At 50.0% G+C, this 25,655-nt stretch overlaps 1 protein-coding gene across 1 annotated transcript in view; it reads left to right on the top strand.

Moving 5' to 3' along the window:
* Nucleotides 1–223: 223 nt before the first annotated feature.
* Nucleotides 224–25,655, top strand: part of LOC147737708 (uncharacterized) — a 72,801-nt gene continuing 47,369 nt past the window's right edge. The window contains exon 1 of the mRNA XM_086942430.1: nucleotides 224–311. The gene's annotated coding sequence lies outside the window, so the exon portion shown is untranslated. The remainder of the gene's footprint in view (nucleotides 312–25,655) is intronic.

The raw sequence follows: 25,655 nt of genomic DNA, 5'->3' as shown, positions 1-25,655 counted from the left end.
GCTCGGCAGCTGGAGGTCTGAGGGAGGAGGGGGTACAATGGCCCCCTCTGGGGTCTGCACGTGCTCTGCAGCTGAAGGTCTGGGGGAGGAGGGGGTTGTGAAAGCTTTTCTAGCTGAAGAAAGGGAAGTGAAGCCATGTGATGCTGCGAGGAAGGAGGAAGTAAGGCAGCCTCGAGCGAAGTGTGGCGCCTGCTCTGAGCTCACCACACACTGCTCCACACCCCACTGCTCTGATAGAAAGGAACACTTGAATGTCCAGAGTGCTTTATACAACGCTTGAAGCCACCTTTGCCAACTGGCAGAAGAGGCAGGTAAGCAGGGCTGACCTGATCTGACAGCTCAATGTATGGCAGAAGAGGCAGGTAAGCAGGGCTGACCTGACCTGACAGCTCAATGTATGGCAGAAGAGGCAGGTAAGCAGGGCTGCACTGGCCTGTACTGCCATCTGCCAGCTGACCTGACAGCTCAATGTATGGCAGAAGAAGCAGGTAAGCAGGGCTGCACTGGCCTGATAGCTCAATGTATGGCAGATGGAGCAGGTAAGCAGGGCTGCACTGACCTGACAACTCAATGTATGGCAGAAGAGGCAGGTAAGCAGGGCTGCACTGGCCTGATAGCTCAATGTATGGCAGATGAAGCAGGTAAGCAGGGCTGCACTGACCTGACAACTCAATGTATGGCAGAAGAGGCAGGTAAGCAGGACTGCACTGGCCTGTACTGCCGCCTGGCAGCTGACCTGACAGCTCAATGTATGGCAGAAGTGCAGGTAAGCAGGGCTGCACTGGCCTGACAGCTCAATGTATAGCAGAAGAGGCCGGTAAGCAGGGCTGCACTGGCCTGTACTGCCGTCTGGCAGTGCCTGTAGAGCTGAACTGACAGGTCAATGTATGGCAGAAGAGGCAGGTAAGCAGGGCTGCACTGACCTGTACTGCCGTCAGGCAGCTGACCTGGCAGCTCAATGTATGGCAGAAGAGGCAGGTAAGCAGGGCTGCACTGACCTGACAGGTCAATGTATGGCAGAAGAGACAGGTAAGCAGGGCTGCACTGGCTTGACAGCTCTATGTTTGGCAGAAGAGGCAGGTAAGCAGGGCTGCACTGACCTGTACTGCCGTCTGGCAGCTGACCTGACAGCTCAATTTATGGCAGATTTGTGTGGCTCATTTTTGGGTCTTTTGTATGGCCAGGTGGGTCGGGGTTATTGCTGATTTCCCTAACGTCACCACAAAGATTGCCTGTAGCAAGCACAAATACATGGTCTCCCAAAGCTCGCAAAACACTTACACACAGCATTTCTTTAAATACTCAAAACTGCATTTGCAATGTAATAGGTCTCGCATTACAGAATGTTGGAGTTATTGGTGTTGCATTATTATTAGAAATGCCAATGGCTCAAACTTTAATAATGCGAGACCTATTGCATTGCAAATGCTTATTTAAAGTTTTGCGGGTGGGTCTAATGTGGCACCGGAGTGGATGGTCTTCATGGTTGTTACAGTCTTGTTTGTGGTGATGGCGTTCAACATAGCCAAGGTCCATTCTTTGGCTGAGATTGGAAGGCTGGCTGCGAGCGGGTCAGGTGGAAGGTTGAAGTTGTCGTATATGGATGTGATCTTATTCCAAAACGATTTACAGAGATTGTTGCAGGGGTCTTTTAATGGGGGATGTTGCTGGTGGTGGCTGCAGGCACCATGAATTCTCTGATGATGGTGAAGATTTATTTGCTGCTGTTGTTGGCTTGAATGCGGTTGGCATGAGCTGTTCATTTGGCATTTCAGACTTGCTGTTGGAAGTATCTCAGGGCAGATTTGAAGACTTCCTTGTTTGCGGTGTCTTGGCTCATTCACTACTTGCTTTCAGTTGCTTACTGTGCTGCTTCGCCATCCTGGATGCCTCTGTGTGCCAGTTGACTTGTATTTGTGATATTGAATAGTTTTGCTGTGATTGAGGGGGTCCAGGGTGTTGGTGCAGGTGGTGATCCATTCATTGAAGTTCTTGATGTCTTCTGTTAGGTTGCTGCAGTGCTTGAGGGGGTCCAGGGTGTCGGTGCAGGTGGTGATCCATTCATTGCAGTTCTTGATGTCTTCCGTTAGGTTGCTGGTGTGCTTGAGGGGGTCCAGGGTGTTGGTGCAGCTGGTGATCCATTCATTGCAGTTCTTGATGTCTTCCGTTAGGTTGCTGCTGTGCTTGAGGGGGTCCAGGGTGTCTGTACAGGTGGTGATACATTAATTAAAGTTCTTGATGTCATCCGTTAGGTTGCTGACATGCTTGAGGGGAACCAGGGTGTCTGTGCAGGTGGTGATCCATTCATTGAAGTTCTTGACGTCTTCCGTTAGGTTGCTGCTGTGCTTGAGGGGGTCCAAGGTGTCGGTGCAAGTGGTGATACATTCCATGAAGTTCTTAATGTCTTCCGTTAGGTTGCTGCTGTGCTTGAGGGGGTCCAGGGTGTCTGTACAGGTGGTGATACATTAATTAAAGTTCTTGATGTCATCCGTTAGGTTGCTGACATGCTTGAGGGGAACCAGGGTGTCTGTGCAGGTGGTGATCCATTCATTGAAGTTCTTGACGTCTTCCGTTAGGTTGCTGCTGTGCTTGAGGGGGTCCAGAGTGTTGGTGCAGGTGGTGAGCGATTCATTTTAGTACTTGATGTCTTCCATTAGGTTGCTGCTGTGCTTGAGGGGGTCCAGAGTGTTGGTGCAGGTGGTGATCCATTCATTGCAGTTCTTTATGTCTTCCGTTAGGTTGCTGGTATGCTTGAGGGGGTCCAGGGTGTTGCTGGAGGTGGTGATCCATTCATTTTAGTACTTGATGTCTTCCATTAGGTTGCTGCTGTGCTTGAGGGGGTCCAGAGTGTTGGTGAAGGTGGTGATCCATTCATTGCAGTTCTTGATGTCCTCCGTTAGGTTGCTGCTGTGCTTGAGGGGCTCCAGGGTGTCGTGTAGGTGGTGATCCATTCATTGAAGTTGTTCATGTCTTCTGTTAGGTTGATGCTGTGCTTGAGGGGGTCCAGGGTGTCGGTGCAGGAGTTGATCCATTCATTGCAGTTCTTGATATCTTCCGTTAGGTTGATGCTGTGCTTGAGGGGGTTCAGGGTGTCGGTGCAGGTGGTGATCCATTCATTGAAGTTCTTGATGTCTTCCGTTAGGTTGCTGCTGTGCTTGAGGGGGACCAGGGTGTCGGTGCAGGTGGTGATTCATTCATTGCAGTTCTTGATGTCTTCCATTAGGTTGCTGCTGGTATGCTTGAGGGGGCAAGGGTGTTGCTGCAGGTGGTGATCCATTCATTGCTGTTCTTGCTTTCCTCCGTTAGGTTGCTGCTGTGCTTGAGGGGGTCCAGGGTGTTGGCGCAGGTGGAGATCCATTCATTTCTGTTCTTGCTTTCTTCCGTTAGGTTGCTGCTGTGCTTGAGGGGGCCGAGGGTGTTGGTGCAGGTGGTAATCCATTCCTTTTAGTACTTGATGTCTTCCGTTAGGTTGCTGCTGTGCGTGAGGGGGTCCAGGGTGTTGGTGCAGGTGTTGATCCATTCGTTGCAGTTCTTGATGTCTTTCGTTAGGTTGCTGCTATGCTTAAGGGGGTCCAGTGTGTCGTGTAGGTGGTAATCCATTCATTGAAGTTCTTGATGTCTTCCGTTAGGTTGCTGCTGTGCTTGAGGGGGTCCAGGGTGTCGTGTAACTGGTAATCCATTCATTGAAGTTGTTCATGTCTTCTGTTAGGTTGATGCTGTGCTTGAGGGGGTTCAGGGTGTCGGTGCAGGTGGTGATCCATTCGTTGCAGTTCTTGATGTCTTTCGTTAGGTTGCTGCTATGCTTGAGGGGGTCCAGTGTGTCGTGTAGGTGGTAATCCATTCATTGAAGTTCTTGATGTCTTCCGTTAGGTTGCTGCTGTGCTTGAGGGGGAACAGGGTGTCGGTGCAGGTGGTGATCCATTCATTGCAGTTCTTGATGTCTTCCATTAGGTTGCTGCTGGTATGCTTGAGGGGGCCCAGGGTGTTGGCGCAGGTGGTAATCCATTCCTTTTAGTACTTGATGTCTTCCGTTAGGTTGCTGATGTGCTTTAGGGGGTCCAGTGTGGTGGTGCAGGTGGTGATCCATTCATTGCAGTTCTTGATGTTTTCCGTTAGGTTGCTGCTGTGCTTGAGGGGGCCGAGGGTGTTGGTGCAGATGGTGAACCATTCATTTTAGTACTTGATGTCTTCTGTTAGGTTGCTGCTGTGTGTGAGGGGGTCCAGGGTGTCGGTGCAGGTGGTGATCCATTCATTGCAGTTCTTGATGTCTTCCAATAAGTTGCTGCTGTGCGTGAGGGGGTCCAGTGTGTCGGTGCAAGTGGTGATCAATTCTTTGCAGTTCTGGATGTCTTCCGTTAGGTTCCTGCTGGTATGCTTGAGGGGGCCAGGGTGTTGCTGCAGGTGGTGATCCATTCATTGCTGTTCTTGATGTCTTCCGTTAGGTTGCTGCTGTGCTTGAGTGGGTCCAGGGTGTCCGTGCAGGTGGTGATCCATTCATTTCTGTTCTTGATGTCTTCCGTTAGGTTGCTGCTGTGCTTGAGGGGGTCCAGGGTGTTGGTGCTGGTGGTGATCCATTCATTGCAGTTCTTGATGTTTTCCGTTAGGTTGCTGCTGTGCTTGAGGGGCTCCAGGGTTTTGGTGCAGCTGCTGATCCATTCATTGCACTTCTTCATGTCTTCCGTTAGGTTGCTGCTGTGTGTGAGGGGGTCCAGGATGTCGGTGCAGGTGGTGATCCATTCATTGCAGTTCTTGGTGTCTTCCGTTAAGTTGCTGCTGTGCGTGAGGGAGTCTAGTGTGTCGGTGCAAGTGGTGATCAATTCTTTGCAGTTCTGGATGTCTTCCGTTAGGTTCCTGCTGTGCTTGAGTGGGTCCATACTGTTGCTGCAGGTGGTGATCCATTCATTGGAGTTCTTGATGTCTTTCATTAGGTTGCTGCTGGTATGCTTGAGGGAGCCAGGGTGTTGGTGCAGGTGGTGATCCATTCATTGCAGTTCTTGATGTCTTCCATTACATTGCTGCTGTGCTTGAGGGGGTCCAGGGTGTTGGTGCAGCTGCTGATCCATTCATTGCAGTTCTTGATGTTTTCCGTTAGGTTGCTGCTGTGCTTGAGGGGCTCCAGGTGTCGGTGCAGGTGGTGATCCAGTCATTGAAGTTTTTGTCGTCCTCTGTTAGGTTGCTGCTGTGCTTGAGGGGGTCCAGGGTGTTGGTGCAGGTGGTGATCCATTCATTGCAGTTCTTCATGTCTCCCGTTAGGTTGCTGGTATGCTTGAGGGGGCCAGGGTATTGCTGCAGGTGGTGATCCATTCATTGCTGTACTTGATATCTTCCGTTAGGTTGCTCCTGTGCTTGAGTGGGTTCAGGGTGTCGGTGTAGGTGGTGATCCATTCATTGCAGTTCTTGATGTCTTCCATTAGGTTGATGCTGTGCGTGAGGGGTCCAGGGTGTCGGTGCAAGTGGTAATCCATTCTTTGCAGTTCTTGATGTCTTCCATTAGGTTGATGCTGTGCGTTAGGGGGTCCAGGGTATCGGTGCAAGTGGTGATCCATTCATTGCTGTACTTGATATCTTCCGTTAGGTTGCTGCTGTGCTTGAGGGGGTCCAGGGTGTCGGTGCAGGTGGTGATCCATTCATTGCAGTTCTTGATGTCTTCCATTAGGTTGATGCTGTGCGTGAGGGGGTCCAAGGTGTCGGTGCAGGTGGTGATCCATTCATTGCAGTTCTTGATGTCTTCCGTTAGGTTGCTGCTGTGTGTGAGGGGGTCCAGGGTGTTAGTGTAGGTGGTGATCCATTCATTGAAGTTTTTGACGTCTTCCGTTAGGCTGCTGGTATGCTCGAGGTGGTCCGGGGTGTCGTTGCAGATGGTGATCCATTCATTGAAATTCTTGTTGTCTTTCCGTTTGCTTGCTGGTATGCTTGAGGGGGTCCAAGGTGTTGGCGCTGGTCGTGATCCATTCATTGCAGTTCTCAATATCTTCCGTTAGGTTGCTTGTATTCTTGAAGGGGTCCAGGGTGTCGGTGCAGGTGGTGATCTATTCATTGCAGTTCCTGATGTCTTCCGTTAGGTTGCTGATGTGCTTGTGGGGGTCCAGGGTGTCGGTGCGGGTGGTGATCCATTCATTGCAGTTCTTGATGTCTTCCGTTAGGTTGCTGCTGTGCTTTCCTGAGTCCCGACTGAAATGACCATGGATAGTCCACGGTCTGTGATTCAATCCGAGTCCCGACTGAAATGGCCATTTCAGTCGGGACTCGGATTGAATCACAGACCCTGGACTATCCAGTTGCCCTACTGGACTGACCCCATGGCAGCCGAAGTTTTGAAACTATATGATTATTTCAATTACCTTTCCCGCCAGAATTCTAATGCCGATGAGGTCTCTAAAGCACTGACTGGTTGCTTCCCTACCCACCACTATTCCATCCTGAGGAAGACACGCAGGCAAAGGTCCAACTGTCCCATATGCCACAAGTTGAGTTGAAACGTCGATAAATACTTCCCCTGTAACAGGACCTACTAAGCCCCTGACGATCACGTGCCATAGATGACTACAATCTGTGATTGTACAAAACAATGTAAATAGACCATGTAAACTATCCAATTGGGCCAGAACACCCAGATTGATACGCCCAATCAATCTTTCCTTAAACCTATCTACTTTCTCCTCTAAGACTTGCTTTTGGATGTATCTCAGGGCAGATTCAAGACTTCATTGTTTGTGGTGTCTTGGCTCATTCACCACTTGCTTTCAGTTGCTTACTGTGCTGATTCGCCATCCTGAATGCCTCTGTGTGCCAGTTGACTTGTATTCGTGATATTGAATAGTTTTGCTGTGCTTGAAGGAGTCCAGGGAGTCGGTGCAGGTGGTGATCCATTCATTGCAGTTCTTGATGTCTTCTGTTAGGTTGTTGCTGTTATGCTTGGGGGGTCCAGGGTGTCGGTGCAGGTGGTAATCCATTCATTGCAGTTCTTCATGTCTTCTATTAGGTTGCTGCTGTGCTTGAGGGGGCCGAGGGTGTTGGTGCAGGTGGTGATCCATTCATTTTAGTACTTGATGTCTTCTGTTAGGTTGCTGCTGTGTGTGAGTGGGTCCAGGATGTCGGTGCAGGTGGTGATCCATTCATTGCAGTTCTTGATGTCTTCCGTTAGGTTGCTGCTGTGCTTGAGGGGGTCCAGGGTGTTGGTGCAGGTGGTGATCCATTCATTTTAGTACTTGATGTCTGCCGTTAGGTTGCTGCTGTGCGTGAGGGGGTCCAGGGTGTTGGTGCAGGTGGTGATCCATTCATTGCAGTTCTTGATGTTTTCTGTTAGGTTGCTGCTGTGCTTGAGGGGGTCCATAGTGTTGCTGCAGGTGATGATCCATTCATTGGAGTTTTTGATGTCTTCCATTAGGTTGCTGCTGGTATGCTTAAGGGGGCCAGGGTGTTGCTGCAGGTGGTGATCTATTCATTGCTGTTCTTGATGTCTTCCATTAGGTTGCTGCTGTGCTTGAGGGGGTCCAGGGTGTTGGTGCAGGTGGTGATCTATTCATTTTAGTACTTGATGTCTGCCGTTAGGTTGCTGCTGTGCGTGAGGGGGTCCAGGGTGTTGGTGCAGGTGGTGATCCATTCATTGCAGTTCTTGATGTTTTCTGTTAGGTTGCTGCTGTGCTTGAGGGGCACCAGGGTGTTGGTGCAGCTGCTGATCCATTCATTGCACTTCTTCATTTCTTCCGTTAGGTTGCTGCTGTGCTTGAGGGGGCCGAGGGTGTTGGTGCAGGTGGTGATCTATTCATTTTAGTACTTGATGTCTTCCGTTAGGTTGCTGCTGTGTGTGAGGCGGTCCAGGTTGTTGGTGCAGGTGGTGATACATTCATTGCAGTTCTTGATGTCTTCCGTTAGGTTGCTGCTGTGCTTGAGGGGGTCCAGGGTGTTGGTGCAGGTGGTGATCTATTCATTTTTGTACTTGATGTCTGCCGTTAGGTTGCTGCTGTGCGTGAGGGGGTCCAGGGTGTTGGTGCAGGTGGTGATCCATTCATTGCAGTTCTTGATGTTTTCTGTTAGGTTGCTGCTGTGCTTGAGGGGCTCCAGGGAGTTGGTGCAGCTGCTGATCCATTCATTGCACTTCTTCATTTCTTCCGTTAGGTTGCTGCTGTGCTTGAGGGGGTCCAGGGTGTTGGTGTAAGTAGTAATCCATTCATTGAAGTTCTTGATGTCTTCCGTTAGGTTGCTGCAGTGCTTGAGAGGGTCCAGGGTGTAGGAGCAGGTGGTGATCCATTGATTGCAGTTCTTCATGTCTTCTGTTAGGTTGCTGTTGTGCTTGAGGGAGTCCAGGGTGTTGGTTGGTGCAGCTGGTGATCCATTCATTGCAGTTCTTGATGTCTTCCGTTAGGTTGCTGCTGTGCTTGAGGGGGTCCAGGGTGTCGGTGCAGGTGGTGATACATTGACTCAAGTTCTTGATGTCTTCCGTTAGGTTGCTGATGTGCGTTAGGGGGTCCATAGTGTTGCTGCAGGTGGTGATCCATTCATTGGAGTTCTTGATGTCATCCATCAGGTTGCTGCTGGTATGCTTGAGGCAGCCAGGGTGTTGCTGCGGGTAGTGATCCATTCATTGCTGTTCTTTATGTCTTCTGTTAGGTTGCTGCTGTGCTTGAGGGGGTCCAGGGTGTTGGTGCAGGTGGTGATCCATTCATTGCAGTTCTTGATGTTTTCTGTTAGGTTGCTGCTGTGCTTGAGGGGCACCAGGGTGTTGGTGCAGCTGCTGATCCATTCATTGCACTTCTTCATTTCTTCCGTTAGGTTGCTGCTGTGCTTGAGGGGGCCGAGGGTGTTGGTGCAGGTGGTGATCTATTCATTTTAGTACTTGATGTCTTCCGTTAGGTTGCTGCTGTGTGTGAGGCGGTCCAGGTTGTTGGTGCAGGTGGTGATACATTCATTGCAGTTCTTGATGTCTTCCGTTAGGTTGCTGCTGTGCTTGAGGGGGTCCAGGGTGTTGGTGCAGGTGGTGATCTATTCATTTTTGTACTTGATGTCTGCCGTTAGGTTGCTGCTGTGCGTGAGGGGGTCCAGGGTGTTGGTGCAGGTGGTGATCCATTCATTGCAGTTCTTGATGTTTTCTGTTAGGTTGCTGCTGTGCTTGAGGGGCTCCAGGGAGTTGGTGCAGCTGCTGATCCATTCATTGCACTTCTTCATTTCTTCCGTTAGGTTGCTGCTGTGCTTGAGGGGGTCCAGGGTGTTGGTGTAAGTAGTAATCCATTCATTGAAGTTCTTGATGTCTTCCGTTAGGTTGCTGCAGTGCTTGAGAGGGTCCAGGGTGTAGGAGCAGGTGGTGATCCATTGATTGCAGTTCTTCATGTCTTCTGTTAGGTTGCTGTTGTGCTTGAGGGAGTCCAGGGTGTTGGTTGGTGCAGCTGGTGATCCATTCATTGCAGTTCTTGATGTCTTCCGTTAGGTTGCTGCTGTGCTTGAGGGGGTCCAGGGTGTCGGTGCAGGTGGTGATACATTGACTCAAGTTCTTGATGTCTTCCGTTAGGTTGCTGATGTGCGTTAGGGGGTCCATAGTGTTGCTGCAGGTGGTGATCCATTCATTGGAGTTCTTGATGTCATCCATCAGGTTGCTGCTGGTATGCTTGAGGCAGCCAGGGTGTTGCTGCGGGTAGTGATCCATTCATTGCTGTTCTTTATGTCTTCTGTTAGGTTGCTGCTGTGCTTGAGGGGGTCCAGGGTGTTGGTGCAGGTGGTGATCCATTCATTTCTGTTCTTGATGTCTTCCGTTAGGTTGCTGCTGTGCTTGAGGGGGCCCAGGGTGTTGGTGCAGGTGGTGATCCATTCATTTTAGTACTTGATGTCTTCCGTTAGGTTGCTGCTGTGCGTGAGGGAGTCCAGGGTGTTGGTACAGGTGGGGATCCGTTCATTGCAGTTCTTGATGTCTTCCGTTAGGTTGCTGCTGTGCTTGAGGTGGCCGAGGGTGTTGGTTCAGGTGGTGATCCATTCATTTTAGTACTTGATGTCTTCTGTTAGGTTGCTGCTGTGTGTGAGGCGGTCCAGGGTGTTGGTGCAGGTGGTGATACATTCATTGCAGTTCTTGATGTCTTCCGTTAGGTTGCTGATGTGCTTGAGGGGGTCCAGGTGTCGGTGCAGGTGGTGATACATTCATTGAAGTTCTTGACGACTTCTGTTAGGTTGCTGCTGTGCTTAAGGGGGTCCAGGGTGTCGCTGCAGGTGGTGATCCATTCATTGAAGTTCTTCATGTCTTCCGTTAGGTTGCTGGTATGCTTGAGGGGGCCAGGGTGTTGCTGCAGGTGGTGATCCATTCATTGCTGTTCTTGATATCTTCCGTTAGGTTGCTGCTGTGCTTGACGGGGTCCAGGGTGTTGGTGCAAGTGGTAATCCATTCATTGAAGTTCTTGATGTCTTCCGTTAGGTTGCTGCAGTGATTGAGGGGGTCCAGGGTGTTGGTGCAGGTGGTGATCCATTCATTGCAGTTCTTGATGTCTTCCGTTAGGTTGCTGCTGTGCTTCAGGGGGTCCAGAGTGTTGGTGCAAGTGGTAATCCATTCATTGAAGTTCTTGATGTCTTCTGTTAGGTTGATGCAGTGCTTGAGGGGGTCCAGGGTGTCGGAGCAGGTAGTGATCTATTGATTGCAGTTCTTCATGTCTTCTGTTAGGTTACTGTTTGCTCCAGGGGGTCCAGGGTGTTGGTTGGTGCAGCTGGTGATCCATTCATTGCAGTTCTTGATGTCTTCCGTAAGGTTGCTGCTGTGCTTGAAGGGGTCCAGGGTGTCGGTGCAGGTGGTGATACATTCACTGAAGTTCTTGATGTCTTCCGTTAGGTTGCTGATGTGCGTTAGGGGGTCCAGTGTGTCAGTGCAGGTGGTGATCAGTTCTTTGCAGTTCTGGAAGTCTTCCGTTAGGTTGCTGCTGTGCTTGAGGGGGTCCAGGCTGTCGGTGCAGGTGGTGTTCCATTCATTGCAGTTCTTGATGTATTCCGTTAGGTTCCTGCTGTGCTTGAGGGAGTCCATGGTGTTGCTGCAGGTGGTGATCCATTCATTGCAGTTCTTGATGTTTTCCATTAGGTTGCTGCTGGTATGCTTGAGGGGGCCAGGGTGTTGCTGCAGGTGGTGATCCATTCATTGCTGTTCTTGAAGTCTTCCATTAGGTTGCTGCTGTGCTTAAGGGGGTCCAGGGTGTTGGTACAGGTGGTGATCCATTCATTTTAGTTCTTGATGTCTTCCGTTAGGTTGATGCAGTGCTTGAGGGGTTCCAGTGTGTCGGAGCAGGTAGTGATCTATTGATTGCAGTTCTTTATGTCTTCAGTTAGGTTGCTGTTGTGCTTGAGGGGGTCCAGGGTGTTGGTTGGTGCAGCTGGTGATCCATTCATTGCAGTTCTTGATGTCTTCCGTTAGGTTGCTGCTGTGCTTGAGGGGGTCCAGGGTGTTGGTGCAGGTGGTGATCCATTCATTGCAGTTCTTGATGTTTTCCGTTAGGTTGCTGATGTGCTTGAGGGGCTCCAGGGTGTTGGTGCAGCTGCTGATCCATTCATTGCAGTTCTTCTTGTCTTCCGTTAGGTTGCTGCTGTGCTTGAGGGGGCTGAGGGTGTTGGTGCCGGTGGTGATTCATTCATTTTAGTACTTGATGTCTTCAGTTAGGTTGTTGCTGTGTGTGAGGGGGTCCAGGGTGTTGGTGCAAGTGGTGATACATTCATTGCAGTTCTTGATTTTATCCGTTAGGGTGCTGCTGTGCTTGAGGGGTTCCATAGTGTTGCTGCAGGAGGTGATCCATTCATTGGAGTTCTTGATGTCTTCCATTAGGTTGCTGCTGGTATGCTTGAGGTGGCCAGGGTGTTGCTGCAGGTGGTGATCCATTCATTGCTGTTCTTGATGTCTTCATTTAGGTTGCTGCTGTGCTTGAGGGGGTCCAGGGTGTTGGTGCAGGTAGTGATCCATTCATTTCTGTTCTTGATATCTTCCGTTAGGTTGCTGCTGTGCTTGAGGGGGCCTAGGGTGTTGGTGCTGGTGGTGATCCATTCATTTTAGTACTTGATATCTTCTGTTAGGTTTCTTCTGTGCGTGAGGGGTCCAGGGTGTTGGTGCAGGTGGTGATCCATTCATTGCAGTCCTTGATGTCTTCCGTTAGGTTGCTGCTGTGCTTGAGGGGGTCCAGGGTGTTGGTGCAGGTGGTGATCCATTCAATGCAGTTCTTGATGTCTTCTGTTAGGTTGCTGATGTGCTTGAGGGGGTCCAGGGTGTCGGTGCAGGTGGTGATCCATTCATTGAAGTTCTTGACGTCTTCCGTTATGTTGCTGCCGTGCTTGAAGTGGTCCAGGGTGTCGGTGCAGGTGGTGATCCATTCATTGCAGTTCTTGATGTATTCCGTTAGGATGCTGCTGTGCTTGAGGGGGTCCAGGGTGTAGGTGCAGGTGGTGATCCATTCATTGCAGTTCTTGATGTCTTGCGTTAGGTTGCTGCTGTGCTTGAGGGGGTCCAGGGTGTCGTGTAGGTGGTAATCCATTCATTGATGTTCTTCATGTCTTCTGTTAGGTTGATGCTGTGCGTGAGGGGGTCCAGGGTGTCGGTGCAGGTGGTGCTCCAATCACTTCAGTTCTTGATGTCTTCCATTAGGTTGATGCTGTGCGTGAGGGGGTCCAGTGTGTCGGTGCAAGTGGTGATCGATTAATTGCAGTTCTTGATATCTTCCGTTAGGTTGCAGCAGTGCTTGAGGGGGCCAGGGTGTTGCTGCAGGTGGTGATCCATTCATTTCTGTTCTTGATGTCTTCTGTTAGGTTGCTGCTGTGCTTGAGGGGGTCCAGGGTGTTGGTGCAGGTGGTGATACATTCATTGCAGTTCTTGATGTCTTCTGTTAGGGTGCTGCTGTGCTTGAGGGGGTCCATAGTGTTGCTGCAGGTGGTGATCCATTCATTGGAGTTCTTGATGTCTTCCATTAGGTTGCTGCTGGTATGCTTGAGGGGGCCAGGGTGTTGCTGCAGGTGGTGATCCATTCATTGCTGTTCTTGATGTCTTCCTTTATGTTGCTGCTGTGCTTGAGGGGGTCCAGGGTGTTGGTGCAGGAGGTAATCCATTCATTTCTGTTCTTGATGTCTTCCGTTAGGTTGCTGGTGTGCTTGAAGGGGCCCAGGGTGTTGGTGCTGGTGGTGATCCATTCATTTTAGTACTTGATGTCTTCTGTTAGGTTGCTTCTGTGCGTGGGGGTCCAGGGTGTTGGTGCAGGTGGTGATCCATTCATTGCAGTTCTTGATGTCTTCCGTTAGGTTGCTGCTGTGCTTGAGGGGGTCCAGGGTGTTGGTGCAGGTGGTGATCCATTCATTGCAGTTCTTGATGTTTTCCGTTAGGTTGCTGCTGTGCTTGAGGGGCTCCAGGGTGTTAGTGCAGCTGCTGATCCATTCATTGCAGTTCTTCATGTCTTCCGTTAGGTTGCTGCTGTGCTTGAGGGGGCCGAGGGTGTTGGTGCAGGTGGTGATCGATTCATTTTAGTACTTGATGTCTTCTGTTAGGTTGCTGCTGTGTGTGAGGGGGTCCAGGGTGTTGGTGCACGTGGTGATACATTCATTGCAGTTCTTGATGTCTTCCTTTAGGTTGCTGATGTGCTTGAGGGGGTCCAGGTGTCGGTGCAGGTGGTGATCCATTCATTGAAGTTCTTGACATCTTCTGTTAGGTTGCTACTGTGCTTGAGGGGGTCCAGGGTGCCGGTGCAGGTGGTGATCCATTCATTGCAGTTCTTCATGTCTTCCGTTAGGTTGCTGCTATGCTTGAGGGGGTCCTTGGTGTTGCTGCAGGTGGTGATCCATTTATTGAAGTTCTTCATGTCTTCTGTTAGGTTGCTGGTATGCTGAGGGGGCCAGGGTGTTGCTGCAGGTGGTGATCCATTCATTGAAGTTCTTGATGTCTGCCGTTAGGTTGCTGGTATGCTTGAGGGGGCCAGGGTGTTGCTGCAGGTGGTGATCCATTCATTGCTGTTCTTGATATCTTCCGTTAGGTTGCTGCTGTGCTTGAGGGGCTCCAGGGTGTTAGTGCAGCTGCTGATCCATGGTGGCCCAGGGTGTTGGTGCAGGTGGTGATCCATTCATTGCAGTTCTTGACGTCTTCCATTAGGTTTCTGTTGTGCTTGAGGGGCTCCAGGGTGTTGGTGCAGCTGGTGATCCATTCATTGCAGTTCTTGATGTCTTCTGTTAGGTTGCTGCTGTGCTCAAGGGGGTCCAGGATGTTGGTGCAGGTTGTGATACATTAATTGAAGTTCTTGATGTCTTCCGTTAGGTTGCTGATGTGCTTGAGGGGGTCCAGGTGTCGGTGCAGGTGGTGATCCATTCATTGAAGTTCTTGACGTCTTCGGTTAGGTTGCTGCCGTGCTTGAGGTGGTCCAGGGTGTCGGTGCAGGTGGTGATCCATTCATTGCAGTTCTTGATGTATTCCGTTAGGTTGCTGCTGTGCTTGAGGGGGTCCAGGGTGTAGGTGCAGGTGGTGATCCATTCATTGCAGTTCTTGATGTTTTCCGTTAGGTTGCTGCTGTGCTTGAGTGGCTCCAGGGTGTTAGTGCAGCTGCTGATCCATTCATTGCAGTTCTTCATGTCTTCCGTTAGGTTGCTGCTGTGCTTGAGGGGGCCGAGGGTGTTGGTGCAGGTGGTGAGCGATTCATTTTAGTACTTGATGTCTTCTGTTAGGTTGCTGCTGTGTGTGAGGGGGTCCAGGGTGTTGGTGAACGTGGTGATACATTCATTGCAGTTCTTGATGTCTTCCTTTAGGTTGCTGATGTGCTTGAGGGGGTCCAGGTGTCGGTGCAGGTGGTGATCCATTCATTGAAGTTCTTGACATCTTCTGTTAGGTTGCTGCTGTGCTTGAGGGGGTCCAGGGTGCCGGTGCAGGTGGTGATCCATTCATTGCAGTTCTTGATGTTTTCCGTTAGGTTGCTGCTGTGCTTTAGGGGCTCCAGGGTGTTAGTGCAGCTGCTGATCCATGGTGGCCCAGGGTGTTGGTGCAGGTGGTGATCCATTCATTGCAGTTCTTGACGTCTTCCATTAGGTTGCTGCTGTGCTTGAGGGGGTCCAGGGTGTTGGTGCAGGTGGTGATCCATTAATTGCAGTTCTTGATGTTTTCCGTTAGGTTGCTGATATGCTTTAGGGGCTCCAGGGTGTTGCAGCAGCTGCTGATATATTCATTGCAGTTCTTGATGTCTTCCGTTAGGTTGCTGCTCTGCTTGAGGGGGCCGAGGGTGTTGGTGCAGGTGGTGATCCATTCATTTTAGTACTTGATGTCTTCGGTTAGGTTGCTGCAGTGTGTGAGGGGGTCCAGGGTGTTGGTGCAGGTGGAGATACATTCATTGCAGTTCTTGATGTCTTCTGTTAGGGTGCTGCTGTGCTTGAGGGGGTCCATATTGTTGCTGCAGGTGGTGATCCATTCATTGGAGTACTTGATGTCTTCCATTAGGTTGCTGCTGGTATGCTTGAGGGGGCCAGGGTGTTGGTGCAGGTGGTGATCCATTCATTGCTGTTCTTGATGTTTTCCGTTAGGTTGCTGCTGTGTTCGAGGTGCTCCAGGGTGTTAGTGCAGCTGCTGATCCATGGTGGCCCGGGGTGTTGGTGCAGGTAGTGATCCATTCATTGCAGTTCTTGACGTCTTCCATTAGGTTGCTGTTGTGCTTGAGGGGCTCCAGGGTGTTGGTGCAGGTGGTGATCCATTCATTGCAGTTCTTGATGTCTTCTGTTAGGTTGCTGCTGTGCTCAAGGGGGTCCAGGGTGTTGGTGCAGGTTGTGATACATTAATTGAAGTTCTTGATGTCTTCCATTAGGTTGCTGATGTGCTTGAGGGGGTCCAGGTGTCGGTGTAGGTGGTGATCCATTAATTGAAGTTCTTGACGTCTTACGTTAGGTTGCTGCCGTGCTTGAGGTGGTCCAGGGTGTCGGTGCAGGTGGTGATCCATTCATTGCAGTTCTTGATGTATTCCGTTAGGTTGCTGCTGTGCTTGAGGGGGTCCAGGGTGTAGGTGCAGGTGGTGATCCATTCATTGCAGTTCTTGATGTTTTCCGTTAGGTTGCTGCTGTGCTTGAGGGTCTCCAGGGTGTTAGTGCAGCTGCTGATCCATTCATTGCAGTTCTTCATGTCTTCCGTTAGGTTGCTGCTGTGCTTGAGGGGGCCGAGGGTGTTGGTGCAGGTGGTGATCGATTCATTTTAGTACTTGATTTCTTCTGTTAGGTTGCTGCTGTGTGTGAGGGGGTCCAGGGTGTCGGTGCACGTGGTGATACATTCATTGCAGTTCTTGATGTCTTCCTTTAGGTTGCTGATGTGCTTGAGGGGGTCCAGGTGTCGGTGCAGGTGGTGATCCATTCATTGAAGTTCTTGACATCTTCTGTTAGGTTGCTGCTGTGCTTGAGGGGGTCCAGGGTACCGGTGCAGGTGGTGATCCATTCATTGCAGTTCTTCATGTCTTCCGTTAGGTTGCTGCTGTGCTTGAGGGGGTCCAGGGTGTCGTGTAGGTGGTAATCCATTCAGTGAAGTTCTTCATGTCTTCTATTAGGTTGATGCTGTGCGTGAGGGGGTCCAGGGTGTCAGTGCAGGTGGTGCTCCAATCACTGCAGTTCTTGATGTCTTCCATTAGGTTGATGCTGTGCGTGAGGGGGTCCAGTGTGTCGGTGCAAGTGGTGATCGATTAATTGCAGTTATTGATATCTTCCGTTAGGTTGCTGCAGTGCTTGCGGGGGCCAGGGTGTTGCTGCAGGTGGTGATCCATTCATTGCTGTTCTTGATGTCTTCTGTTAGGTTGCTGCTGTGCTTAAGGGGGCCCAGGGTGTTGGTGCAGGTGGTGATCCATTAATTTTAGTACTTGATGTCTTCCGTTAGGTTGCTTCTGTGCGTGAGGGGGTCCACAGTGTTGGTGCAGGTGGTGATCCATTCATTGCAGTTCTTGATATCTTCCGTTAGGTTGCTGCTGTGCTTGAGGTGGTCCAGGGTGTTGGTGCAGGTGGTGATCCATTCATTGCAGTTCTTGATGTTTTCCGTTAGGTTGCTGATATGCTTGAGGGGCTCCAGGGTGTTGCAGCAGCTGCTGATCCATTCATTGCAGTTCTTCATGTCTTCCGTTAGGTTGCTGCTCTGCTTGAGGGGGCCGAGGGTGTTGGTGCAGGTGGTGATCCATTCATTTTAGTACTTGATGTCTTCGGTTAGGTTGTTGCTGTGTGTGATGGGGTCCAGGGTGTTGGTGCAGGTGGAGATACATTCATTGCAGTTCTTGATGTCTTCTGTTAGGGTGCTGCTGTGCTTGAGGGGGTCCATATTGTTGCTGCAGGTGGTGATCCATTCATTGGAGTACTTGATGTCTTCCATTAGGTTGCTGTTGGTATGCTTGAGGGGTCCAGGGTGTTGCTGCAGGTGGTGATCCATTCATTGCTGTTCTTGATGTCTTCCTTTATGTTGTTGCTGTGCTTGAGGGGGTTCAGGGTGTTGGTGCAGGTGGTAATCCATTCATTTCTGTTCTTGATGTCTTCAGTTAGGTTGCTGCTGTGCTTGAGGGGGTCCAGGGTGTTGGTGCAGGTGGTGATCCATTCATTGCAGTTCTTGATGTTTTCCGTTAGGTTGCTGCTGTGCTTGAGGGGCTCCAGGGTGTTAGTGCAGCTGCTGATCCATTCATTGCAGTTCTTCATGTCTTCCGTTAGGTTGCTGCTGTGCTTGAGGGGGTCCAGGGGGTCGTGTAGGTGGTAATCCATTCAGTGAAGTTCTTCATGTCTTCTGTTAGGTTGATGCTGTGCGTGAGGGGGTCCAGGGTGTCAGTGCAGGTGGTGCTCCAATCACTGCAGTTCTTGATGTCTTCCATTAGGTTGATGCTGTGCGTGAGGGGGTCCAGTGTGTCGGTGCAAGTGGTGATCGATTAATTGCAGTTATTGATATCTTCCGTTAGGTTGCTGCAGTGCTTGAGGGGGCCAGGGTGTTGCTGCAGGTGGTGATCCATTCATTGCTGTTCTTGATGTCTTCCTTTAGGTTGCTGCTGTGCTTGAGGGTGCCCAGGGTGTTGGTGCAGGTGGTGATCCATTAATTTTAGTACTTGATGTCTTCCGTTAGGTTGCTTCTGTGCGTGAGGGGGTCCACGGTGTTGGTGCAGGTGGTGATCCATTCATTGCAGTTCTTGATATCTTCCGTTAGGTTGCTGCTGTGCTTGAGGGGGTCCAGGGTGTTGGTGCAGGTGGTGATCCATTCATTGCATTTCTTGATGTCTTCTGTTAGGTTGATGCTGTGCGTGAGGGGGTCCAGGGTGTCAGTGCAGGTGGTGCTCCAATCACTGCAGTTCTTGATGTCTTCCATTAGGTTGATGCTGTGCGTGAGGGGGTCCAGTGTGTCGGTGCAAGTGGTGATCGATTAATTGCAGTTATTGATATCTTCCATTAGGTTGCTGCAGTGCTTGAGGGGGCCAGGGTGTTGCTGCAGGTGGCGATCCATTCATTGCTGTTCTTGATGTCTTCCGTTAGGTTGCTGCTGTGCTTGAGGGTGTCCAGGGTGTCGGTGCAGGTGGTGATCCATTCATTTCTGTTCTTGATGTCTTCCGTTAGGTTGCTGCTGTGCTTGAGGGGGCCCAGGGTGTTGGTGCAGGTGGTGATCCATTAATTTTAGTACTTGATGTCTTCCGTTAGGTTGCTTCTGTGCGTGAGGGGGTCCACGGTGTTGGTGCAGGTGGTGATCCATTCATTGCAGTTCTTGATATCTTCCGTTAGGTTGCTGCTGTGCTTGAGGGGGTCCAGGGTGTTGGTGCAGGTGGAGATACATTCATTGCAGTTCTTGATGTCTTCCTTTATGTTGTTGCTGTGCTTGAGCGGGTCCAGGGTGTTGGTGCAGGTGGTAATCCATTCATTTCTGTTCTTGATGTCTTCAGTTAGGTTGCTGCTGTGCTTGAGGGGGCCCAGGGTGTTGGTGCTGGTGGTGATCCATTCATTTTAGTACCTGATGTCTTCTGTTAGGTTGCTTCTGTGCGTGAGGGGGTCCAGGGTGTTGGTGCAGGTGGTGATCCATTCATTGCAGTTCTTGATGTCTTCTGTTAAGTTACTGATGTGCTTGAGGGGGTCCAGGGTGTTGGTGAAGGTGGTGATCCATTCATTGCAGTTCTTGATGTCTTCCTTTAGGTTGCTGATGTGCTTGAGGGGGTCCAGGTGTCGGTGCAGGTGGTGATCCATTCATTGAAGTTCTTGACATCTTCTGTTAGGTTGCTGCTGTGCTTGAGGGGGTCCAGGGTGCCGGTGCAGGTGGTGATCCATTCATTTTAGTACTTGATGTCTTCGGTTAGGTTGTTGCTGTGTGTGAGGGGGTCCAGGGTGTTGGTGCAGGTGGAGATACATTCATTGCAGTTCTTGATGTCTTCCTTTATGTTGTTGCTGTGCTTGAGCGGGTCCAGGGTGTTGGTGCAGGTGGTAATCCATTCATTTCTGTTCTTGATGTCTTCAGTTAGGTTGCTGCTGTGCTTGAGGGGGCCCAGGGTGTTGGTGCTGGTGGTGATCCATTCATTTTAGTACCTGATGTCTTCTGTTAGGTTGCTTCTGTGCGTGAGGGGGTCCAGGGTGTTGGTGCAGGTGGTGATCCATTCATTGCAGTTCTTGATGTCTTCTGTTAAGTTACTGATGTGCTTGAGGGGGTCCAGGGTGTTGGTGAAGGTGGTGATCCATTCATTGCAGTTCTTGATGTCTTCCTTTAGGTTGCTGATGTGCTTGAGGGGGTCCAGGTGTCGGTGCAGGTGGTGATCCATTCATTGAAGTTCTTGACATCTTCTGTTAGGTTGCTGCTGTGCTTGAGGGGGTCCAGGGTGCCGGTGCAGGTGGTGATCCATTCATTGCAGTTCTTCATGTCTTCCGTTAGGTTGCTGCTATGCTTGAGGGGGTCCAGGGTGTTGCTGCAGGTGGTGATCCATTCATTGCAGTTCTTGATATCTTCCATTAGGTTGCTCCTGTGCTTTAGGGGGTCCAGGGTGTCGGTGCAGGTGATGATCCATTCATTCCTGTTTTTGATGTCTCCCGTTAGGTTGCTGATGTGCTTGAGGGGGTCCAGGGTGTCAGTGCAAGTGGTAATCCATTCATTGAAGTTCTTGATGTCTTCCGTTATGTTGATGCTGTGCGTGAGGAAGTCCAGGGTTTTTTATTTTTTTTTATTTTCAATAGAGACTTTATTTCGGTTTTGATTCAAACCATAAAAGCACATGTGTAACAATGCAGTTTAAAAATACAGTAAATATATGAATATACAGTAAAGTGCAGAGAGTACAGGATAAAGTGCAAAAGTACAGGGATCAATAGTTTACATACAAAAAGTGAATTTCCGAAGAGGGATAAATCAGCACAGAAGGCCATCATTGATCCATGCAATTTCTCAATCTTATACATAGCTTTAAAAATTCATTACTTGAAGAATACTGTCCTTATGCAAAAGTTGTAAGTACATAAGTGCTTGTCTGATTTGATTAAAATTAAGTTTCTTTAAAAGAACAACCAGGTAGCGTTTGCGCGGGTAATCATAAAATCTACATAAAAATATAAAATGCAGCATATCCTGTGGAGACTTTCCGTCGCAGCCACAGGGTGCAGCAGGTTTATTAAAAATGTCACTTTTTGGTCTAATCAGCAAATGGTGGAAAATGTTTAACCTAAACCTTGTTAGCAAAAACTTCTCATGTGAAGACAATGAGCCAGTCAAGTATGGCTCCATTGATTCACATGTTGTAAGCATAACAAATTTTCTTACAGTTGATTTGAGAAGCTCCACACCTTCCCTTTGCATGTTTCTGTCCATAAGGAAGGACCGTTTGATTGCCTCCACATCCCTTTCTACAATCCTACTCGGATGTTCGAACAGATCCAGACGACCGAACCTGGAGAAGCTAGTTTTCAAGTATTTTAGCCATGGGGTACCCATTGCGTTGTCCAGGGACAAAAAGTCTTTCATGATCAAGTGAGTCAGTGGAATGACCTCGTTTAACCACCAATTAAGCCAGCATATCAGCGGGCGTAAAGAGAAGTTGTCATTTAAATAATGTGCCCCCAGCTCGTCATAAAATTAGAAGTTCCGGCTGTACACACAAAAGGCGCTTCATGAAAGAATTCTCAGTGGTCTGAAACTGCTCCCCCACAACATAACCCCACAGTTCACTTCCATAAACAGCAGTTGCCACCGATTTCGCATTATAAAGTTTCATCATGGCACTGGTGGGTTTTTCCCCAAGCTTTGCTGCAAAATTAAAAATAGAAGCGTTCACCCTGGCCAATTCGCCTTTCTTCTTGACAAGATATGGACCCCAACTAAGTTTGTTATCAAAAGTGACCCCAAGGTACAAGAATGATTTTGATACAGGGATCACTACATCATCTAGCTTAAACAAAAAGTTTCTGCTTGGCTGTTGGCCAACTTGCATTATATAAGATTTAGAATTATTGACCAATAAGTCTCTATCTAGCATGAACTGTTTAAAAGCCTTAAGCAGTGCCTGGAGTCCCCTCTCAGTTCTAGAAATTAAAACCGCATCATCTGCATAAAAAAGAACAGGAATACCCCGCCTACCGACTCTAGGACAGTTGGATATTCTGCAGGTCGCTATCAAGATCATTGATATAGAAATTAAAAAGAAAGCGGGCTAGAATGCAGCCTTGGCGCACCCCCTTCCTGATTTCAAAATTACTGGTTACGCCCAAATCCTTAGAATACTTACATTGGCACTAGTGTTGCTGTGTAGATCAACAAAGAAATTAATTATCCCGTTATCAACACCCTTTGCCCTCATGGATTGCCACATCCTTCCCCTGTTGACACAGTCGAAGGCAGATGACAAATCCATGAAGGCAAGGTGTATTATACCCTTCTGCGCTATAGTATACTTGCTTAAAATTAAGAAGATATTGAGGAACTGTGTTATAGTCGAACGTCCACCGCAGAAGCCGTACTGCTCGATGGACATGATGTTCTTTTCCAACGCCCAGTCCGACAATCTCTGCAGTAGCATTCTGCCAACTATTTTAACCATAGAATCAATTAGTGAGATTGGCCTATAACAGAGTGGACTATTCCTGTCCCCCTTCTTAAAAACTGGGACAATTGTGGAGACCCCCCATGATTGTGGACAACCAGCTGTTGCAGCTGCGTTAAAAACCGCCTCCAGTATGGGAGCCCAAAAACTAGGATCAGACCTATACAGATCAGGAGGGATCCAATCAGGGCCCGGAGCTTTCCCCGCTGTCAGTCCAGCTATGCCCTCCATAATCTCAGCTCTTTCAAACCTAATAACACTATCGCTATCGCCAAAAGGAAAATTAGAAGTTTCCGTTGACGTGCAACAGTATAATTTTTTTAAATGATTTTCCCACTCATCCTTAGTTATGCAAGATTCCAGGCCATCACTCGAATCCTGCACGAGGAAGGGTTTCTTTATCATTGCCCAAAATCTGGAGCTACACTGCAAGATATCAGGGTCAAGGATCTCATCCCAAGCCTCCTCTCTTAGACGGTCCTTGCGTGTGGCAATAACTGATTTATATTCTTTCCTACACGCTTGAACAGTCAGTTTTACTCTGGGTTTAGCTGCCAGGGCCAACCTTAAATTGCGTGCTGCTCTCGAACAATCCTGATTAAACCATCTAGGTCCCCTGGCTTCCGTATTTTTTACAGGAGCCAGCATCAGCTGAGATACTTTGTCCGACAGATTTTGAAAAGCGTCCAGGACCCTAATTGGTTCAGACCCAGCTGAAGTACAGCTCAAGATTTCATCTGTACAAGTGTCCATTATTTTTCTGTATAGCACGTCCGCAGAGATCATAGACCATCTGAGGCGGCGTCTTCCATCAGTTGTGCTAAGCCTACCTAAAACATGGTTCCGAGTTTCCTTAACCACCCAGGGGCCCTTCAGCTGAAAAATGAGCGGGTTGTGGTCACTAAATTCACTATTTTCCATTGAGAAGCAGTCCACAAAAGACTGCATTGGCAATGTGAGTAACACAAAGTCAATGAAAGTTCCCCGTCCATGCCCTTTAAAGGTTGGGGTAAGAAAACACTTAGTAGGGTCCCTCAATTCCATAGCTGTTATCAGGTCTAGATCGTTCAATAGATCATTGAGTAATTCCCCTTCCAGTGTATGTTCCATGGGGGGGACATCTACAGACCCAAGAGGACATCGGAGGGGGTCACACGCCTTGCCTGTGGTCCCTGGCAGCGCTGGGTCCCTGACGCTGTGGTTTCCCCCGCCGCCGAGTAGTTACCATCACTCGGCCGCTGAGTGGAGAGAACTACAGCTCCCAGCCTGCCCTGCAGCTTTACAACGCCCACTTCCGGCGAAGCGCGCCCGGAGGCGCTGAAATAACGAGAGCTCCCACTGAGGAGCGGGGGACATCTACAGACCCGAGAGGACATCGGAGGGGGTCACACGCCTTACCTGTGGTCCCTGGCAGCGCTGGGTCACTGACGCTGTGGTTTCCCCCGCCGCCGAGTAGTTACCATCACTCGGCCGCTGAGTGGGGAGAATTACAGCTCCCAGCCTGCCCTGCAGCTTTACAACACCCACTTCCGGCGGAGCGCGCCCGGAGGCGCTGAAATAACGAGAGCTCCCACTGAGGAGCGGGGGACATCTACAGACCCGAGAGGACATCGGAGGGGGTCACACGCCTTACCTGTGGTCCCTGGCAGCGCTGGGTCCCTGACGCTGTGGTTTCCCCCGCCGCCGAGTAGTCACCATCACTCGGCCGCTGAGTGGGGAGAACTACAGCTCCCAGCCTGCCCTGCAGCTTTACAACGCCCACTTCCGGCGGAGCGCGCCCGGAGGCGCTGAAATAACGAGAGCTCCCACTGAGGAGCGGGGGACATCTACAGACCTGAGAGGACATCGGAGGGGGTCACACGCCTTACCTGTGGTCCCTGGCAGCGCTGGGTCCCTGACGCTGTGGTTTCCCCCGCCGCCGAGTAGTTACCATCACTCGCCCGCTGAGTGGGGAGAACTACAGCTCCCAGCCTGCCCTGCAGCTTTACAACGCCCACTTCCGGCGGAGCGCGCCCGGAGGCGCTGAAATAACGAGAGCTCCCACTGAGGAGCGGGGGACATCTACAGACCCGAGAGGACATCAGAGGGGGTCACACGCCTTACCTGTGGTCCCTGGCAGCGCTGGGTCCCTGACGCTGTGGTTTCCCCCGCCGCCGAGTAGTTACCATCACTCGGCCGCTGAGTGGGGAGAACTACACCTCCCAGCCTGCCCTGCAGCTTTACAATGCCCACTTCCGGCGGAGCGCGCCCGGAGGCGCTGAAATAACGAGAGCTTCCTCCGCGTCGCGGACACGCGCGGGTGGCGCCGGGCGGAGCCCGGGCAGAGGGCGGGCCGTCTGTGGCCGTCCGGGGACGACCAGGGACGGGACGGGCCACCCCCCTTGACTTTAATCGTGAGTACGAGTCCTATTTGGTCGGGCTGGTAGCGATTTGCTGTTTATAAAACCTTGATTGTGACCTCATAACTGTTTGTGACTCTGGAATTACCCCCAACATGTCCATTCAATCTACTTTACCGGATAATTACCTCCTGAAAGTAGTCACCAGAATTAATAGTGACAGAAGGAAATCGCTTGGCAAAGGTAACTTACCTGAACTCCCTTTGGTTTCATTTCTGGATCCTATTAATGCGGATATCAATAAAATCAATGATACTATTATAGCAGTTGAGACCAATAACACCTGTATTGATGTTGAATCCACTAATGCTGAGGCCCCTGATGACCTTACTGTGGTGGAAGATATATCGAACCCATCTGAGACCCTTGAAGGCACCCCTCAACAGTCCACCAGGGCAACAAAATTTATGAGAGCGTGTAGGAAAACTGCTCCTAAACGGGGAAGCCATTCGGCTAGGAAAAAAAAGGACACCACATATAAGGAGAACATTGATGAAAAAGGGGCATCATCTAAAGACAATTGTGTTTCCATCAATACTGACCAAATTGATCTGCTAGTGACTACTATTGATGATAAACTGAAGTTGGTTGTGGAGCCTTTATTAGCTAAAATTGAAGAATTGTGGGCAGAAGTACTGAGACTGAGGGCTGCGGTGGATCAGCATGTAGTTAATTTGGATAAATCCATATCAATTTTAAAAGATACTACATGCCCTCATCCTGCACCTAAACAAGATAAGGGAAGGCCTCGCCACGTAAATAGCGCCCCCCCCTGCTACGACTGTAGCAAAACAAGCACCAAAGGTGACACCTGTATTGGCTCGCCCATTAGACCTTGATACGGGTCGACCTCTGCAGGTACCAGCGGTTGCGTCAGTAGCCGTAGTGCCTGTAGGTTTAAACCCTGACGCAAGAACATTACCAGCACCAAATAGAGATAAGACTGTGCCGGTGCCAGTTGTTTCAGCCATACCAACCGCTATAGGGGGGACTGATGGGGTACCTGTAAGGATATGTAGATGACCAGTAGACCTTCCCCCTGAATGTGTACCCTATGTTGTGGTCTTAACTAATGTCCCGGCTTTAACCCAGACCCCAGATATCCAGGAGTCTGGGGATTCTTTAAAAAACAAAACAATTTCATTGTTGAACCGCCATTGCGGTTATCCAGTTGGCTACTCTGATCAAATTATATCTATAAGAAGGGTTAACTGGATTGGTAATACCCGGAAGACCTGTGGGGGTGACTGCGTGATTATACATTTTAAACACCCGCAACATGTTGCGA

The sequence above is a fragment of the Lissotriton vulgaris genome, chromosome 1_1, assembly GCF_964263255.1.
Source record: "Lissotriton vulgaris chromosome 1_1, aLisVul1.2, whole genome shotgun sequence".
Lineage (NCBI taxonomy): Eukaryota > Metazoa > Chordata > Amphibia > Caudata > Salamandridae > Lissotriton > Lissotriton vulgaris.
Note: the sequence above shows the minus strand (reverse complement) of the source record. Positions and strands in the feature narration are given on the sequence as shown.